The following is a 19,343-nucleotide window of genomic DNA, read 5'->3' on the forward strand; positions in this document are numbered from 1 at the left end:
GCAGGAAGCCCGATGCAGGACTTGATCCTGGAGCTCCAGGATCATAACCTGAGCCCAAAGCAGTTGCTTAACCAATTGAGCCACCCAGGTGCCCCTGTGTGAGTTGTTTTTAATCTTTTGCTATTTTTACAAAGAATGCTGAAATAAATACCTATATGTACATGTTATTTCATTCATGGGCCTGGATAGCTATAAATTTCCAGAAGTAAAACTGCTGGGTTAAAGATAAATTCAATTTTAATTCTAACGGTTATTGCCAAGTTGCCCTCCATGATAACTGTACCTTTTCACATTCCCCTCCAGCCTTATCAGAGTAACACTTTTAGATTTTTACCAATGATAGGTGAAAAATGATTACTCTGAGTACTTAACATCTGAATTTCTCATGCCATAATGCTGCGTACCTTTTTTATATGGTTATAGGCCATCCATGTTTCCTTCTCTGTCCTTTTCTGTCTATTCCTGTCTGTTTTACTTGCCTATTTTTTTATTGGGTTGTCAGACTTTATTTTATTTTGGTTATGGGTTTTTTCTTTTTACATTTCACAAGACTGCTATTTTTTAAAAATAGATTTTATTTATCAGAGCAGTTTCAGGTTCACAGAACTGGGTGAAAACTACGGAGCCCACCCCATCCCTACCCCGGCCCCTCCCACCATAAAGCGCCCTGCACCACAGTGCATTTGCCGGAATCCAACCCCAACCGAGGCATCATTATCAAGCAAAGTCCCTGATTTACTTCAGGGTTCTTTGGGTTTTCTATGGGTTTTGACAAACGAATAATGACACATATTCACCCACCCACATCCATCCATCCAGACTCAGAACAGCATTCAGAAGCTTTGCCCTCAGAGTTCTGTGTTCCACCTCTTTACCCCTCTCCTCCGTTCCTCGCCCTTCCTCCGGCAACCGCGGGTCTCTCTACTCTCTCCCGAGTTTTGCCTTTTCCACAATGTTAGTTATAACTATGTAGTACACAGCCTTTTCAGATGGACTTCCTTCACTTAGCAACAGGTATTTAAAATTCCTGTCTTTTTGTAACTTGATAGTTCATTTCTTTTTAGCACTGAAAAATATTCCATTGTATAGATGTGCCATCCTTTAATAGTCAAATTCATCACTTTCTAAAAAGTGGTTCCTGAACTTTGACTAGGGAGAAAGGCCTTCTGCACGCCAATGTTATGAAAAAATTCACCCATATTTTTCTTCTAAGTAAATTCATTTGTGGCTTTTTTCATTTATATTTTGACTCAGGACCTGGAATACATACTGCTATACAATATATGTTCAGTTGTGTGTGTGTGTGTGTGTGTGTGTTTTAATAATGAAAGCATTTATTGAAAAGTCTTTTTCCTACAATTTTATGATACCACTTTTACTAAGTTCCTATACATTTAGGTTTACTTCTGGATTTACTATTTATGTTTTATTCCTATACGTATTAGGATGTAGGTTAGGATCTACATTCCCGGATATATTTAGGTGTATTTCTGGATTTCCAGTCCTTATGTCCACTTATTTATTTACATGTTAGACATTCCAGGTTTTTTTTTTTTAAGTTTATTTATTTAAACAATCGCTATACCAAATGTGGGGCTTGAACTCACAACCTCATGATCATTCCAATTTTAGAATATGTGCTGCCAAAATGAGCACAACATGAGATCAGATACTCTCCCGACTGAGCCAGCCAGGCACCCCAAGCACTGTCCTGTTTTCAATACTCAGGCTTTATAGGAACATGATTCCCATAACCCTTATCCATTGCTTCTCTCCTACACTGTTTCCCTTGCTATCACTGTTTATTACATAAACTTTGAACAGTTTTTGTCTAATTCCCAAAAAAAGAGAATGTTAATATTTTTGTCAAATCTGCATCAAATTACTATGTTAATTTATGGAGAAAATGACACAATGTTGAATCTTTCCAATGAGAACATATTGTCTTTTAAGCCATCTTTCTCTTTCAGTATTACTTTAAATTTTTTGACATAGTGGGTTTGTTTATTCTTAAGTATTTTATCTTTTAGTTCGTAAATGTGGCTCACCCCCACCCCACTGTCTTCCTGGTATTGTTGTACAAAAGTTAATAGCATTTGTACTACCATATTAAGCACTAGTGATAACAGTGAGATTTCTTATCTTGTTCTTTCCTTTAGTGGGAAAGCCTACTGTATCACCATGGGACAAGACTTCAGGTTTTGAAATACACACACATATGCACAAATATAAATGTATATAATGTGAGGAACATAGTCATCAATTACTGCTTTATTGAATGCTATTTAAAAGACTGGGTCTTGAATTTTGTCAAATGCTTTTCATGAGGTAATCAGAATGACCGCGGATTCTTCTTCATAGTTCTATCAATAAAACAGATTATACTAATAGATTTCCTAATATGGACTATCTTTTTCTACCCTGAATAAACTTCTCATGATGTATTATTCTAGTAATGTGCTGCTAGATTCCCTTTGTTTAACAGAGTTTTGCTTCTGGAGTTGTAACGAAGATTTTATCTATACTTTTCTTCTTTTATGGATTCTTTGTCAAGTTTTGATATCAATATTATACTCCGTTAAAAATATAGTTTTCTTTTTTTTAAAGATTTTATTTATTCATTTGAGAGAGCACAAGCCGAGTGAGAGGCAGAGGGAGAAGCAGACTCCCTACTAAGCGGGGAGCCCGAAGAGGGGATTGATCCCAGGACCCTGAGATCGTGACCTTAGCCGAAGACAGATGCTTAACCATCTAAGCCACCCAGGCGACCCCAAAATGTAGTTTTCCATCTTCTATGCTCTGCAACAGTTTCAACAGCAGCACTGAAATTACTGGTTCATCAAAGATTCAGCAGAATTCTCTCATGAAACATCCAGGCCAGATGATTTTTGGAGAGGAGTTTCTCCTCGGCTAATTTTCTCTATTTCTTGTATAGAAATTGATCTATTTGAAATTTTTTATTCAAGGTCATTTTTCGTAAATTATATTTTCCTATGATATTCCTCCAATTTTTTTACAGTTTCTCATTTTTTAGACTTGAACGACACTCATAATTCTTTAAATTTTTGCTATTTATGATTATTAGTCTTTATTTATTACATATATTTGTGTTTTGTTCCCCCTACTCTCCTCTTAAATAACTGATTAATTTAACTAGCGATTTGTCTATTTTCAAACAGCCAGTTAATTCTGCTTTGTTTTCTAATTCTTGCCTTCCTTTCCTTCTTTCTTTTTTTAAAGACTTTATTTTATTTACTTGACAGAGAGAGACAGCAAAAGAGGGAACACATGCAGGGGAAGTGGGAGAGGGAAAAGCAGGCTTCCTGACCAGCAGGGATCCCAGTGTAGGCTCCATCCCAAGACATGTTAATAATCAGGGATCATGACCTGAGCAGAGGGCAGACGCTTAACAACTGAGCCGCCCAGGCACCTCTCTCTTATTTTTATTAATTCCTTCCTTCTACCTTCTTTTCATTTACTTAGATCTTTTTCTAACTTTCTGAGTTAATCACTTAACCCACTCATTTTTATTATTTATTCTTTACTGATGTAAGTATTTAAAGCTTTGCACTTCTTCTGAGAACTATTTTAGCCAGGCTCCATAATTTTTAGTGTTCTCATCACTATGGTCATCAGTATACTGTACAAGTTTCATTTGTATTCCCCATTAATCCAAGCGTTGTTTGAACTTAATATGCAAGTGCACTGTGATTTTAATACTATTTCTCCTTTCTAAAATGTACTGAAGTTTTCTTTGGGAACTATAGAGAAGTTTTTGCAAATGAGATCTAAAAAGAAGGGGTACACTGTTTTCAGGGTCAAGTTCCATATATATTAAATCTACCCCATTGACTAAATTGTTTAGGTCATCTACAGTCTTACTGTTTCTCCGTTTAATTTGCCCTGGACCAAGAATACTGAATTAAAAGTCACTTACTCCGGGAGGCGCCTGGGTGGCTCAGTGGGTTAAGCCGCTCCCTGCGGCTCGGGTCATGATCTCAGGGATCGGGCTCTCTGCTCAGCAGGGAGCCTGCTTCCTCCTCTCTCTCTGTCTGCCTCTCTGCCTACTTGTGATCTCTCTCTGTCAAATAAATAAATAAAATCTTTAAAAAAAAAAAAAAGTCACTTACTCCTAATGCATTTATGCCTATTTTTCCTGGTACCTCCTGAAAGTTGCTTTATGAAAGTTACTTTGTATTTAATACATAGTTACTTGGTTGACAGATAATCATAATGTTAAACATTCACTGTGGAATACAGAGTTTAACTTTGTATTCTTCTTCATCTTAAGGAAGCCTTTGGGCCTGAATTCCACTTTGTCTCATATTAAGAACAATACCTTAGCTTACTTTTTATGTGCCTTTATGTATATATATTTGCCCTTTTCAACTTTTGAACCACTTTTTCACTGGCTGCCTTAAATACAGCAAAATAAATACATAAACAAATAGAATTAGATTTTGCCTGGTGATCCAATGTGAAAATTTTTTAATCTATTAGCTAGTGAGACCAGATAGAATTTACCAATATAAAAGTTTCTCGTGATTTGACAGATATGGTTGTTCTTAGTTCTACATTATTTTGCTATTTAAAATGGTTTTATAATTTTAAAACTTTCCCTATTGTCCCTATTTGTGTATTTATAATTTTTCTGATAATTAGTGTGACTTGTAGTTTTGTTCTAATATGTATTTCTGGTTCTATCTTTATAACTGCAAATAATTTTATTTAGTACCATTAATCCTCTATTTCTTTGCACAGTAATTACTGTAAGCACTAATGAAAGTAGTTCACATAATCTTACTTCCCTTCTTGTACTACACAGTTATAGTCAATAGTATTATCTTTTTTAGTGTTTACCTTTGTACTGTTGAATATGTTTATACTTCTACCAACTGATTTGTCAGCTTTAAAGGATATCCCAGCCATTACAGATGAGGTGATCCATAAAATTCTTTTACCACCAATTTTTTCCTACTTTCCACTTCTCTTATCTTTTATAAAGTTTTATAACCAATTCCTACATTATCAGATATTTAACATACAGATTTTATTCTTTCTTCCTTATTCCCACTTTCATTTTAGTCTCAGGTCTACAGTTAAATATATATAATGCTCTCCAAAAGTACTTTTGCTGGCTTTCTTACTCACCTCTAGAGATGAAGTTCATGTTCCAATAGTTTCCCTAAGAGGGCCTTAGACTAACAATATGACCTATGCCTTACATGTTCAAATTATTTATACTTGGAGCTCTCCAAGTATAAAAAAAAGTATTAAAAATAAAGGCACAGAAATATTAAATAATTTGTATGTGGCTAGCAAGGGGTACAGCCAAGATCTGAACTCAGAAGTTTACTTCCAGAGTCCGCACTCTTACTTGTTACCCCAACAAATTCAGGTATTCAATTTTAATCACAAAAGACATACTAACATTTAGAAGAAATAATAACAAAGCAGCTAGAATGCATGAGGACATTAAGAGAAGAAATGGCCCCTCTGGGTGGTTCAGTTGGTTAAGCATCTGCCTTCTGCTCAGGTCGTGATCCTAGGATCCCGGGATGGAGCCTCACCTGCAGGGAGACGGCTTCTCCCTCTCCCTCTGCCCCTCCTCCTGCTCGTGCTCTATCTCTCAAATAAATAAATAAAATCTTTAAAAAAAGAAAAGAGAAGAAGAAACTGTACTAGGTTAGGCAAAGCGGACTGAGGAGGCTGAATCTGGTGGTTAAAAGCAGGAGAGCCTCTGGAGTCAAAGCTCGATCTGAATATTGGGTCTGCTGCTTAGGACACCTTGAACACACTGTTTAACCTCCCTGAGCCCAATTTGTAAAATGAGGATAAGAGTGACTACCTCATGGGATGTTGTGAAGTTTAAATGAGATAATGTATTTTTATTTTTTATTTATTTAAAAAAATTTTTTAAAGATTTTATTTATTTGACAGAGAGACAGCTGGAGAGAGAACATAAGAAAGCGGAGTAGGAGAGGGAGAAGCAGGCCTCCCATTGAGCTGGGAGCCTGATGAGGGCTGAACCCAGGACCCTGGGATCATGACCTGAGTCAAAGGCAGAGGCTTAATGATTGAGCCACCCAGGCACCCTGAGATAATGTATTTTATGTAGGGCCAAACACAGTGCTTAGCACATAGCTTAGCATGGGTTTTAATACGCTAACTACTTTTCAAAATTATTACAATCATAAGATTAATCAAGAAAACTACACATCTAGTTTCCTAAGACTATTCTGAACAAAAGGGGAAAAATCTCAATTTTCTAAAAATGAAAAAGAGGCCTATTTTCTATAAATGAAATGCTCTCTTCCTCTCAGCCAATTGTTATCAAGTCCCAGCTCCTTCATGACAAGTGTCCTAATGATTCAATCTACAATGACCAAAATAATCTTTCAACTGTACCACTTCAAGTATTTTATAATAAAGTGTCTTACTCTACCTTAATAAAACATACTGTTAAATATTTTCCCATTGCCTTTTTTTTTTTTTAAAGATTTTATTTATTTGACAGAGAGAGAGAGAGAGAGAGATCACAAGTAGGCAGAGAGGCAGGCAGAGAGAGGAGGAAGCAGGCTCACTGCTGAGCAGAGAGCCCAACGTGGGGCTCGATCCCAGGACCCTGAAATCATGACCTGAGCTGAAGGCAGAGGCTTAACCCACTGAGCCACCCAGGCGCCCCTCCCATTGCCTTTTTAACCAAATGTTCTATATTTCATCTTGTTTCATTAACCAGGTAAATAATTTTTCAATCAAATATTACAACTTTTATCCTTTTTTGGAATAAAAATTGCTGAGTACAGGATGAGGTACATAAAAAGTTCTGCTTGTTTGATTAGAATGTTTATACTTATGGAAATACAAAAAGGCGAGCTGGAAAAATTCAAGTGAAACATTTAATTTTTAAATTCTTAAGTGTTTAAAGGGAAAAATGGCTTTAATAAAACTAACTTTTCTTACTTAAAAAAATAGGAGAAAGTATCGTTAGAGGAAAAAAGGGATTTTCTAATAATTTTCTAATAATGAAAACAGAACAGCTATCTATATTAAAAAAAAAACGTTTAACTACAACATGTTTAAGAGCAAAGGTACAACAAGGGTTACCTAATTCATGAACCTAATTAGTTAATGTGTAACATTTACTGAAAAAGAAAGAGACATTCACAAGTACATAAAATGGTTAAGTGGGAATTCAAAACATTTGTAAGAGTCTATTTCTTGTCAGTAGCACTCAGTGTTCCACTAGATACACTGCATTTATTAACTTGTACTGAATACAAGGTTTCAATACCAGCTATTTTTGTGTTTTGTTTTGTTTTGTTTATTTGTTTTTTTTTTAAAGATTTTATTTATTTATTTGACAGACAGAGATCACAAGTAGGCAGAGAGGCAGGTAGAGAGAAAGGAGGAAGCAAGCTCCCCACTGAGCAGAGAGCCCCATGCGGGGCTCAATCCCAGGACCCTGAGATCATGACCTGAGCTGAAGGCAGAGGCTTTAACCCACTGAGCCACCCAGGCGCCCCTTGTTTTGTTTTTAATCACTACAACAATGGCCTGGAACTGCCTTATGTGTTGCAATCATTCTCAAAACACTAAGAATACTATGGAAATACCACCTGCATATTTCCTTCTCTTAAGAATGATTTAGTTGTAACTAATTTTCTTGAAAATCTGAAGAATGCTTAGATTAAACCATGTGTACTTCCCAAGTAGGACATGCTTCCAAAGCTTTGTGCAAGTTTTTCAGTATCATATGTGGTTAGAATTCACATTATACAGACTTACTTCATTCGAGATTATTTTACACAAAACAAAATCAATCTGATAATACAAAAATTGTGAGGACAGTGGCCTGTTCACATATGTCATCTACAGGACGGTATCAATGGCACAGCAATTTAGGATATGAAGCCTGGAGCCATACCCTCAGCTCAAGTTCCAGCTCCTTGTCCAAGCTCTCACATGCTCTCTGTGTGTCTTGGCTACCCACCTGGTAAAATAGGTATAATAAAAGCACGTACAGAAGGGCTGCTGTGAGGGGCACCTGGGTGGCTCGATCGGCTGAGTGTCCACTTTCAGCTCTGGTCGGTCATGATCCCAGGGTCCTGGGATCAAGCTCTGAATCAGGCTCCCTGCTCAGCTGGGAGTCTGCTTCTCCCTCCTTGTGTGTGTGCTCATGCTCTATCACTCTCTCGCTCTCTAGCTCTCACTCTGTCTCAAATAAATAAAATCTTAAAGAAAAAAAAGAAGTGCTGTGAGAATTAAATGAGGCATTACATAGAGAACTGAGAATAGTGCCTGGCACACAGTAATTACATGTTTGTAATGTCAGCTATTGCAAAAGACACAATTTAAAATGTTAATCTCAATGAATCTTCAAGAATACATTTACTGAGGGGGCACCTGGGTGGCTCAGTCAGTTGAGCCTTTGACTCTTGGTTTTGGCTCAGGTCTTGATCGCTTGAGATCAAGTCCCACTCAGGCTCCGTGCTGAGTGGGGAATCAGCTTGGGATTCTCTCTCTCCTTCTCTCTCTGTGCCTCCCCCATGGCTTGCACACGCGTGTGTGTGTGTGCGCATTCACTCTTTCTCTAATAAATAAATCTCTCCAAGAAAAGAATACATCTACTGAAGAAAATGTATGTCCCAGACTAGAACTCATTTCTTCATCCAAGTTTCTCCCCACAACATGAATGCAGCTAAATGCATGCAATTAAGTGGAAGCTTTTTTCTTTCTTTTCATTTTCTAATTGATAATTCTGTAAAGCCGTACTAAAACCCAACAGTATTACTGTCTACTGCTACATACAGAGATGACTCCTACCTCAGAAAGTAAGAACTGGAAGAGTTTTAAAAAAAATTGGAGACTCTTACTCTCAAACAATCCCTACCTGGCACTGTATTTGGTAAAAACACTGTATTTGCCCATCTGTGGGGGCAAATACTTTATTATGGATGGGCACATTTGTTCGAGGATGTATTCGGTGTTATCAACGTTCTAGACGCATCTCATTCAACCAAAACCAAATCAAAGAGCTAACTGTCATACTTACCGGAATCTAACAAATACTCTTTTGAGCTGAAATTAAGAATGACACATTTCTAAAAACACTGTAAAAATCGATTTAATAATATCACTTGATAAGAATTTTAACTTGGCATCTGTAAGCCTCAGGAAATTACGTAGAAAATTCTGTGTGTGTGTGTGTGTGCGTGCGCGTTTTTCTAGGAAGGTCGTCCAATGCTTTCAACAGACCCTAAAAAGGGAGCGGAATTTCATAGAGTGAAGGACCACTGCTCCCTACAGTTACAAATTTCTTTGTCATTACGCTCTTCGTTTCCAACGAGAACCTGCTCTATAAAACCCAATCCATCCCGACCTCGCGTTTCCGAAGGAACTTCCGAGAACACGACTTCACAACTCCGGAAGCGCTCGGCTACGGCTCTCGGGCCTGCGGACCCTCTCGGGCCTGCGGCCCCTCCCGGCGCGGCCCCTCCCGGCGCGGCCCCAGAGAGCCCCGAGGGAGCACGGAAGCCGCGCGGACTTCGGCCCCACACGGGTCGGCACCGAAGACCTGGGACGGCCGGGCAAGACCCGGCCTCTCCCTCTCGACCGGACGCAGATCCGGGCGGCGACAAAGACAGCCAAGCCGCAGGACCGACGGCGGGAAGGGACCGCCGAGGAGACCCCCGCAGCCCGGGCCGCCAGCGCGGGGCGCGACGTTCGCGGCGCCCACACGCCCGGCCTCCGTCGGGCTCGCCGTACTCCTGCCCTCGGGATGACCGAGGAAGACCGAGCGCACGCGGCGGCTCTCCGCGAGGCGCAGGCTGCGACCGGCGACCACCCGGGAGGCGGGCCGGTCCCGGCTCCGTGACAGCGGCCGGCGCTTCGCCACCGCGAGCCTTCACGCCCGGCAACACTTCCGACCCGAACCGCCCTCACAAAGTCAAGCCCAGCGGTCCCCGGGGCCCGCCCCTCCCGCGGCGAGGGTGTGCGGGCGCCTAACCCCGACCCCGGGTGCCCGCCGCGGCAGGACGCCCCGTCGAAGCCCCAGGGCGGCGCCCGCTCCGCAGTGGAAACGCCGGCGGATGTGGATCGCCGCGATCCCCGAGGCACCGGACGCCAGGCGAGGTCCCGACGGGCCCGAAACGAGGAGCAGGGGCGCGTCGCCACCACAGACCGGGCCGCAGGCTGGCGGGGACCGGCGGGGACAGACGCCGCGCTCCCCGCCCTCGCCTGTGCTCTACCGAAGGCCGGCGAAGGCCGGGGTGGGGGAGAGAGACGGACACACCTGGCGGGGACCCTCCGCGACCGGCTCCCGTGTCCGCGCGACGCCCGTCGGACTGTCCAGCCTTCGCCAACGCCCCTCCTCCCGCCCCAGGGCCACCTCCACGTCCCGCTCCAACGTGGCAGCCGCAGCCCCTCCCCGCCGCCGGCCGACGCTTCCGGGAGCGACGCCTCGCCCCGCCCACTCCGGCGCGCGGCCCGGTGCGCACTTCCGGGAGCGACGCCTCGCCCCGCCTACTCCGGCGCGCGACCCGCTGCTTCACTTCCGGGAGCGACGGCGAGCGGAGGCTGAATCCGGTTGCGCGTGAGGGTGGCGGGGGCCGGCGGGGCTGGCGACCGGCTGTGAGGGGCGGCGTGCGGGGCGAGGATGCGGTGAGCTGCGGGGAGGAGCTGTCTCTTCGGAGAGCGGCGAGGCCCGCAGGGACGCCACGTAGCGTTAGTGCCGGGGACGCCGCCGCGCCGGCCGAGTCACGCGGAGGTCGGGCCCCAGGCCCTGACGGCCGCCACGCGTGTGACTGGCTTCTCGGGATGTCACGGTCGGTTCTGGGTATCGCCTTTGAGAACTTCCTTCGCGCGAACGGCCCGGCCAGAGTCCGCTGTGAGGGCGCCGCATGGCTCGGGTCGCGGGCCCGGGGCGGACCCCAGTCGGGCTCGCGGCGCTGCGGGAGGCCGCTTCTCCCTCCGCCTGTGCTTGCTGACGTGGCCGACGCGCTCCCTGTTACCCCGAAGGGGCGCGGGGGGTCAGGCGGGCCGGACAGCACCGCTGGTGCCGTTGGAGAGCTGAGGCTCGCCGCAGGGCACCGAAGGCGCGTGTCGTTCGCCCTTCAGTCGTTTTGCAGCAAAGGAAGCAAAACCAGAAGAGAAGCGCTTCGTAGACGGTCAGAACCGGACGGACCAGGTCGGCCGACGGCTAGAGCAGTTCCTTGTTACACGTACTCCCAAGTACTGGAGAGCAGGGCTTCTGCACTCCCCCTGCACTCCTCGGACACCCTTTCAACTTGGAAAGCCGGGTTTCTTTTTCTGGGACACAAACAGGTTAAAGGAATTACTTAGGGTACAGTAGCTGACTTCCGGCCTTCTACAAAGCCGGTTTTGCCTACAGCGGCGTTTATCTAGAGGAGCTGTAAAAAATTAGACTTAAAAAAAAAATCCGACTTTAAAGGGGCCCATCATTGGAGTCAACAGGAAATCCCCCAACCACTACCTGGAATTGCACGCTGGCATGGAGAAAGGGTTCGTCTGAACGGCCTTGCCAAAATCCAGGGTTTGGGGTCATTTGGGGTACATGTTCCTGTTGCCCAAGTCGAGCTATAAAGCTCCCTGCTCCCGACCCCCTTTTGTAGAGGTCAAGGCCTTCATGAAGTCAGTCTCATGACTGGAACATAGCCACTTCCAAGCACTCGCATATGCTCCGTGGTGGTCTTCATGCGACAGAAACGCTAACGGTCTGCAAAGCCCGAAGTATTTACTGTATGGCCCTTTACAACACCTATTCCATTAGAGGATTTTACCTAAAACGATCAACATTCAAAATCGAAGTATGGGACATACAGAATTATAAATGTATTTAATAGCCTCAACATAGCATACAAAGGCCGTATGGAAAATGTTGATCATAACGGATAATCCTAAAGGTAAAGTGTATTTGTTTCTAGGCTTCATCTATTTATATCTGCTTAAATACAGTTCCTAGCTCTTTGAAATGCAGGGAGTTCTGTGGACTGTGAAATGAAAACTGCAAAGCAATCTATGGGATTAATAATCTTGAGTGTTCTGTAACCTAAGATTTATCCAAACATCATAAACTTTCTTGATGTTGGTTATAAAAAAAAAAAGTATTGAAAACAGAAACACTGAAAATTACAGCATTTTATTTATAGGAAAGTCTCAGAAGTTTGAACAGTGCTTGCTTTCTCATGTAATTTGCAATATGGAGCAAGCATCTTCTCTACACTTTGGCAAACTGTCATACTCTTTTGAGTTTGGATCGGCTTCTAATATTTAATCCCTTACGGATTCAATGTCATGAAATATCTGAGAACTCCTTTAATGTGGTTTTTTCACCCACATCACTTGCTCTGAAACATATTCTTCCTTTACAACACACAAATGCTTTTCTTCTTTATTACGATGTTCACCTTCACTAAATTCTTCTGGTTGTGTCTCTAGAACGGCTTGAATGGTATGAGTGTCCACATTCTCACGGTCAGCGGTATCTTCTAGGAACTCCCTTTACATTATAGCCAAACCCTGTGAAGTTTTCACACAGTATAGTCTTACACTGGGCAAAGCAAGGACTGCCTGTGACTCTTGGAATAATGGTGCAAATTTCACAGTAGTAACCTTATCTGAGCTTGCAGCTTTGCCAGACAGCGGAAGGTTAATCAATTCATGCCGACTCTAGAAGCAATGGAACCAGCCTGTATGGACAGTAAAATGTTTTTTTTTAGTCTCCTTTTAGCTACCATTTTCCTTCAGTGCAGCAACTAACCTACACACTTTGGCTTGAATGCTAGCCATAGTGCTTGGGATTGTCTACTAGAGCCCTCAGTTGAAAGTAGAAGTCAACACTCCATTTCGACCATACATGGCTTTCTGTTCCTAGTACAATTTAAACCAAAACATGTTGAAGCAACTCTCCCTTAAAGTTCTTGTGTTTTTTTTTTTTTTTTTTTTTTAGTTGACACAGCTCACAAGTAGGCGGAGAAGCAGGCAGAGAGAGAGGAGGAAGCAGGCTCCCTGCTGAGCAGAGAGCTGGACTCAGGGCTCGATCCCAGGACCCTGAGATCATGACCTGAGCTGAATGAAGGCAGAGGCTTAACCCACTGAGCCACGCAGGTGCCCCAAAGTTCTTGTTTCATTGAACTTTTAAAAGATGGTTCATACTGGGCACCTGGGTGGCTCAGTGGGTTAAAGCCGCTGCCTTTGGCTCAGGTCATGATCTCAGGGTCCTGGGATTGAGCCCCACATCGGGCTCTCTAATCAAGGGAGCCTGCTTCCCCCTCTCTCTCTCTGCCTGCCTCTCTGTCTACTTGTGAGCTCTGTCTGTCAAATAAATACAGGCTCATGTAGCCCAGGTCTCATCATCTTCGCTCTGCTGTCACCATTTTCCAATCTTCTAATGACTTCCAATGTCACTTCCAGTGTTTCCAATTTTTGTCTCTTTGCTGCCCTATCATCTTTATTGACCAATTCCCTCTTTGGTGATCCATTTTTGTAAAATGTTGGGGAGTTTACCACTGGGAAACAGGCAACACAACTACATGCTTTACTCTTTGTGAACTGATAAATGTTCAGTGATCACTTCTGAAAGAAATGACTATAAGTGGTTACTGACCATCTTTTATATATATAATCATTGGTGAAATAAAGAGCTTCAGAAAAGCTTATGCAACAATTTGGTTACTATCGTAGTAACTGAAATTTCAACCATGTTGTAGGGGAATTGGTGTTACTTAACTGTAAAAACTGATCTTCATGCATACTGGAACGGTGCAAAGTAAAGACTACCTGTATCTAAAAAGAAAAACTTATATTAGTTCACAAAATAGTCAAGTCAACTTTTAAACCAATTTAACTACTAGCCAAACATAATTCTAGATCAAAATAAAAAACTGAGGGTTCTTTCAAAGGAATGTTAGCTCCAGACTGAATTACTCACTGGAGCTAAAAAAATGTTTGGAGACCATGTAATATATAATTCTTCATATTAGGGTTTGCAGACAGTCCAAAGACATCCTTTTGAGAATTTAGGCCCCCTCCCTCATTTCAGTAATGTTGAGGTTTGCAAAAGAGTAAAGTTCTGGACAAATCTACTATTGTCCTGACTGTGTAACTTTACAGTCATCACAAGGCACCAGACTGTGTGTGTTTACAACTTTTTCCGTACCATTCAGCAGACACCATGTTTACTCCTGTAACAGATCCATCCCATTAAGGTTTTAGTTTTGTTTCTGATACACTTATTTTGTACATCTTTTCATTAAGGCATATAAACAAAAAGTTTTTCACCAACTTTTATGTCTGTAGAAATAAACATGCATGTGAATCAACTTTGAGTATTTGCAAACATTCTTCTCCTTTATAGCTTTCTATTTCGCAGATTTGAAACACCCCACGACAAAATGCCTGACAGATTAATCTGGTATTAGATTTGAGATTTCCAGCTTTTGACTACCTATCTATTGTTCTTGAATAAAGCTTAAATTACAGGATGGTCATTCATTAGCATATCAAAGATCATTTATAGAACATCCAAAAGTTCAGCAAATTTAAACCCTGCAATATATGATCTCCAAGAATTTCAGGGGCTGGGGTGCCTGGGTGGCTCAGTGGGTTAAAACCTCTACCTTCAGCTCAGGTCCTGCTGGGATCGAGCCCAGCATCAGGTTCTCTGCTCAGCGGGGAGCCTGCTTCCTCCTCTCTCTCTGCCTGCCTCTCTGCCTACTTGTGATCTCTCTCTGTCAAATAAATAAAATAAATAAATAAAAGACTTTCAGGGGCTGACTTCCATTATTATTTTTGAGAAAAGATGATCATGAAGGTTAAAAGTCCTGATCCCAGTCACCCAATTGCCAATCCTGAATCAAATCTACTGACTAGAAAATTGTATTATTTTTCAAAGGTGAAATAAGGAAAAAAATTTGAGTATGATACCTACATTATGCTCAAATATCCACTGTTACCTGATACCTGATTTTGTTCTTTTGTCAAAACTAACAAATTAATAAACCTCTTACCTTCTATATAAACGTTCACATTTATCAGATGAATCTGACAAAATGATGTTAAGAAAAACACCCTTCAATTTCATTCCTAAAAGGGAAAGCATTAATAAGTAATTCAACACACAGAAACTACATCCCATCTATACTTTTCTTCCTCCCACTACGATTTTTTCTCCATTATGTCCTCATCCACATACATTAATCACAACAAATCATGATGTGAACAGCAGTGGAAAAAGTTTAATCATTGGACATTTGTATTTTTTTTTTCCTATTTTCAGCTTAAGCTTTAATCATAAGGTTTTCATGATTTAGCCCCTTTTAAAGAACACATAATAAATGCACATTTCTATAAATTTGAATTCTCATAAACAGGTTAAGACCTCCAATTTTACTATGATTGGGAAAAAAACTCACACCCAAAATAATTTCAAGGGTTTTATTTACCTACTTTGCATAGATTACCTTATGCTAACTTAGAAATATATTCTCAACATTAAGCTTGCCAAGGAAAGGCCAATCATAGCTTAATACAAATACATTCCAAAACTGGTTACATCTTTATATGTAATGCTTTTTGTTATTTGACAATATCTCCAATCATTAGAAGCATGTGACCTTTAAAGGGAAAGGGGGAGAATTGTCCCCTCCTAACAACTTTTAGGCAGTGATAAAGGGAAAAGGCTCAAAAGATTAAAATCTTGAGCCCTAATAAGAAATCTGCCAATAATGGGGATTCTGACTGCTTGGTAAAGTCCATATTTTGCTCATTAAGAGGGACAGAAGACCATGGAGGCAGCAGAGCAACAGTAAGGAAGTATGGGGCGCCTGGGTGGTTCAGTCCGTTTAAGTGTCTGACTCTTGATCTCTCAGCTCAGGTCTTGATCTCAAAGTCCTGGGATCAAGGCCCAGCATGGAGCCTACTTAGAAAACAAAGAAAAGCATACTCACCATAGTGGATAAATATCTAGCTTTTGAGGAAAAGGGCAAATTGCTTTAAAGCTGCAGCAGCATATTTGTACCTTCATGCCATCCTATGTCAAATATCTGAATAAGTGCCTTTAAGTATTTGTGGACTACATTCCTTGAAAAACTTGAAACAGGAATTTCCACCAAGTCAGTGTGCACTGCAGGCAAAATAGCACATGTGCTTCTATATACAGTCTACCTCCAGCTTCTCCAACCACTTCCACCTAGAAGAACTGGGAAAGGGGAAATGGGTCCAAAAAATACATATGATCAAGGTAGAGTATTCTAGCTATAAAATGAGCTTTCTTATACACTCCCTAGAAAACTTCGAAAAAGACTACAGCATCATTTATGGAACTGATATATTCACCAGCAAGAAACTGTGCACCTTAGGAAAAAAAGAGCTCATTTGGATCCATACTCTCGTACTTCTAATTATCTGGCCTGAGGGTCAAATACTAAACTCTTGACTCAATAAACTGAAGCAATTAAAAAAAAAAGAGTCAGGTGTGGTAGTCAACCTCCAGGAGGATCCCCAACATTCTCCGACCCTTTGTATTCACATCCCTGTATGTGCCCACCTACATGTTGTCTTGGCATTTCTTTCTTAGATCACTGCTTCTGGTGGAAGCCAGCTGTCACATTGTGGGGATACTCAGGCAGCCTATGTTCACTCGGTGAAGAACTGAAGTCTTTAGCCAAGAGCCATCAAGGAACTGAGACTTGCCAAGTGAGAATCAAGAACACTGACGTCTCTCCGCTGTAAGATAAGCATTTGCTATTGTAAACTACTAAGTTTTAGGTAATTTTTACATAGCAATAAATAATTAATACAGAAGACCACAGTCCATATACAAAAAGTAAAATGTAGGAGGTACCTCGGTGGCCAGCTCTTGATTTTGGCCTAGGTCATGATCTTGGGGTCCTGGGACGGAGCCCTGTGTTGGGCTCCCTGCTCAGTTCTTCCTCTCCCTCTGCCTCCCCCACTTCCTGCCACTTGCTCACATGCTTTCTCTCTCGAAAATAAAATCTTTTATTTTATTTATTTATTAGAGAAAAAGCACACAGGAGAGAGAAGTGTGAGAAGGAGAGAGGGCAGGAGCAGGAGAAGAGGGAGAAGCCGACTTTCCATTGAGCAGGTAGCCCAACAAGGGGCTCAATCCCAGAACCCCTGGGGAAAGGATCAGATTTAGAATAGTTTTTTATAGTTGGCCACCAATAATTTCAAAACCCCAAGGCTCTCTGAACTGAAAAGATTAAAAAATCAGCAAGAGTGTCAGTTAACTAGAAATACATTTTAATGTATGAGAGCATTAAGGGTTCTGGAACTAGTTAAGAATCTGACAAAAGGGTAGATGTTTAATAAGGAAGATACCAGTCCTAGAAAGCAAAAAGTCTATTTGCTTTCAAGGTACTTAGAGGTGGTTCAGTTCATTAAGCCTTTGCCTTCAGGTTAAAGCCTCTGCCTTTCCCTCAGGTCATGATCCCAGGGTCCTGGGTTCGAGCCCGGCATAGTGTTCCCCGCTCAGCAGGGAACCTGCTTCCCTCTCTCTCTGCCTGCTGCTCTGTCTACTTATGATCACTCTCTCTCTCTCTCTCGATCTCTCTGCCTAATAAATAAATAAATTAATAATATTTAAAAAAAGAAAATGAATGTGAATATTTAAAAAAAAAAGCCTTTGCCTTCAGGATCTTGGTCCTGGGATTGAGCTCCGCCTCCAGACTCCTTGCTTAGCGGGCGTCTGCTTCTCCCTTTGCAGGAGGGATAGGGCGGTGGGCTTCTTCTACAATCAAGGAGTATTCTCTAGCAGCTCCTCCCCCAAATTAAAAAGAAAAAGAAAAAGAGGGCGCCTGGGTGGCTCAGTGGGTTAAGCCGCTGCCTTCGGCTCAGGTCATGATCTCAGGGTCCTGGGATCGAGGCCCGCATCGGGCTCTCTGCTCAGCAGGGAGCCTGCTTCCCCCTCTCCCTCTGCCTGCCTCTCTGCCTACTTGTGATCTCTCTCTGTCAAGTAAATAAATAAAATCTTTAAAAAAAAAAAGAAAAAGAAAAAGAAAAAAAGTCTATCTGGTTTAATGTTTGTGAGAAACAGTGTTTATAAAAACCAAAACTGTGTGTATAAAATGCTTAACACAATGCCTGACATGTAATGGTTCAATAACCATTAGCTGTTATTTTTCCCCGCCAAGCTACCGAATCAATGAGACTCTGTGACAGGAAATTATATTTTACCAAAGCCTTCATAAATCTTTCCTTGGACAATCCTCTATTTCCAACTCAGTACTATTGTTCCAGGAACACTTAGTACATTTAAAACAGAAGGGGCGCTTATTTAAAACAGATAGCAGTCGTTAAGTGTTTGCCTTCAGCTCGGGTTATGATCCCAGAGTCCTGGGATCAAGCCCCCTGTGTCAGGCTCCCTGGTCTGCAGGAAGCCCGCTTCTCCCTCTCTCACTCCTCCTGCTTGTGTTCCCTCTCTCACTGTGTCTCTGCTAAATAAATAAATAAAATCTTAATAAATAAATAAGTAAATAAAACAAAGATACATACTGATATGCTACCTCCCCTGTATATGTGGAGTAATTATCTTGCAAGGCCCAGGAATCTTTTTCCAACATCTCCAAGAATGTTAATTCCTGAAAAGAAGTATTTTCTTTTAAATTACATTGCATAAATGGTCAATGCCTTTGGCAGTAACATCTTTAATACAGCTTACATATCCTCATTTACATATGCAATAATCACAACAGTTCATTATGTGAACAGCAGTGAAAAGGTTTAATCACTGGATATGAAGTTATTGAAGGAAGCAAAGATAATAAAATGATCAAACTGAGAACCTCAATGTCACCAGTAAAATAGCAACAAAAATGTAAAAGTTATAACTAAATATAAAGAACATAAATACAACTCGAAAAAAATTATGCATTTACGAAGGACTGCACACTTCCCTATCCAGAAGTACACTAAGAATAGCTAGGGCAGTGACCCCGCATAGTTCCCATAAAGTGAATTTTTAATCCGTCTACACCATTAAAGTAAATCTGTTTTGCAGCACTGTAGTTTTCAGTAACTCGTTTATAATTAATAATTACAAGAATGCCTTCAGAATAATATGTGTCACAGTTTGATCTTTCCTAGAAGGACCACAACATCTGAAATCCAATTAAGCAGAAAGAGAAGCCCTCTTTTCTTCCAGACTGTGATGCTGAACTGGCAGCAGGGGTACTTTCAACTCTAAATTGGTAAAAAACGAGCGCCCCCACCTGCCCTCCGGCGCTCAACAGGTGATAGCACTTAGCAGCCCCCTGTAACTCAGAGCCCCACTTCCTTTCTGCGACGCCTAGCATCCACCAGGC

The 19,343-nt window shown here is 41.9% G+C and overlaps 1 protein-coding gene and 1 long non-coding RNA gene across 24 annotated transcripts in view; both read right to left on the reverse strand.

The window, feature by feature from the left end:
• The window catches only part of SEC31A (SEC31 homolog A, COPII coat complex component), an 81,968-nt gene extending 71,578 nt beyond the window's left edge, over positions 1-10,390 (reverse strand). For 17 of the 19 annotated variants that reach the window (XM_032334757.1, XM_032334753.1, XM_032334752.1 and 14 more), the window contains exon 1: positions 10,295-10,390. The gene's annotated coding sequence lies outside the window, so the exon portion shown is untranslated. Of the gene's footprint in view, positions 1-8,024; positions 8,147-10,294 lie in introns of those variants that run through there. The other 2 variants (XM_032334741.1, XM_032334740.1) reach the window with 2 other exon arrangements.
• A 1,751-nt stretch (positions 10,391-12,141) lies between these two features.
• LOC116585286 lies at positions 12,142-19,292 on the reverse strand. 5 transcript variants are annotated; one of them, XR_004283542.1, is made up of 6 exons: positions 16,572-16,753; positions 15,969-16,219; positions 15,030-15,105; positions 14,180-14,313; positions 13,751-13,806; positions 12,142-12,710 (listed from the first exon to the last, which is right to left on the reverse strand). It is a non-coding gene; the product is annotated as an uncharacterized LOC116585286 (long non-coding RNA). The 5 variants fall into 5 exon arrangements; XR_004283541.1 differs by having other exon boundaries at positions 13,751-14,313; XR_004283544.1 differs by lacking the exons at positions 12,142-12,710; positions 16,572-16,753 and adding exons at positions 18,535-18,620; positions 19,251-19,292 and having other exon boundaries at positions 13,402-14,313.
• Positions 19,293-19,343: the final 51 nt, after the last annotated feature.

This window comes from Mustela erminea, chromosome 2, assembly GCF_009829155.1.
Source record: "Mustela erminea isolate mMusErm1 chromosome 2, mMusErm1.Pri, whole genome shotgun sequence".
Lineage (NCBI taxonomy): Eukaryota > Metazoa > Chordata > Mammalia > Carnivora > Mustelidae > Mustela > Mustela erminea.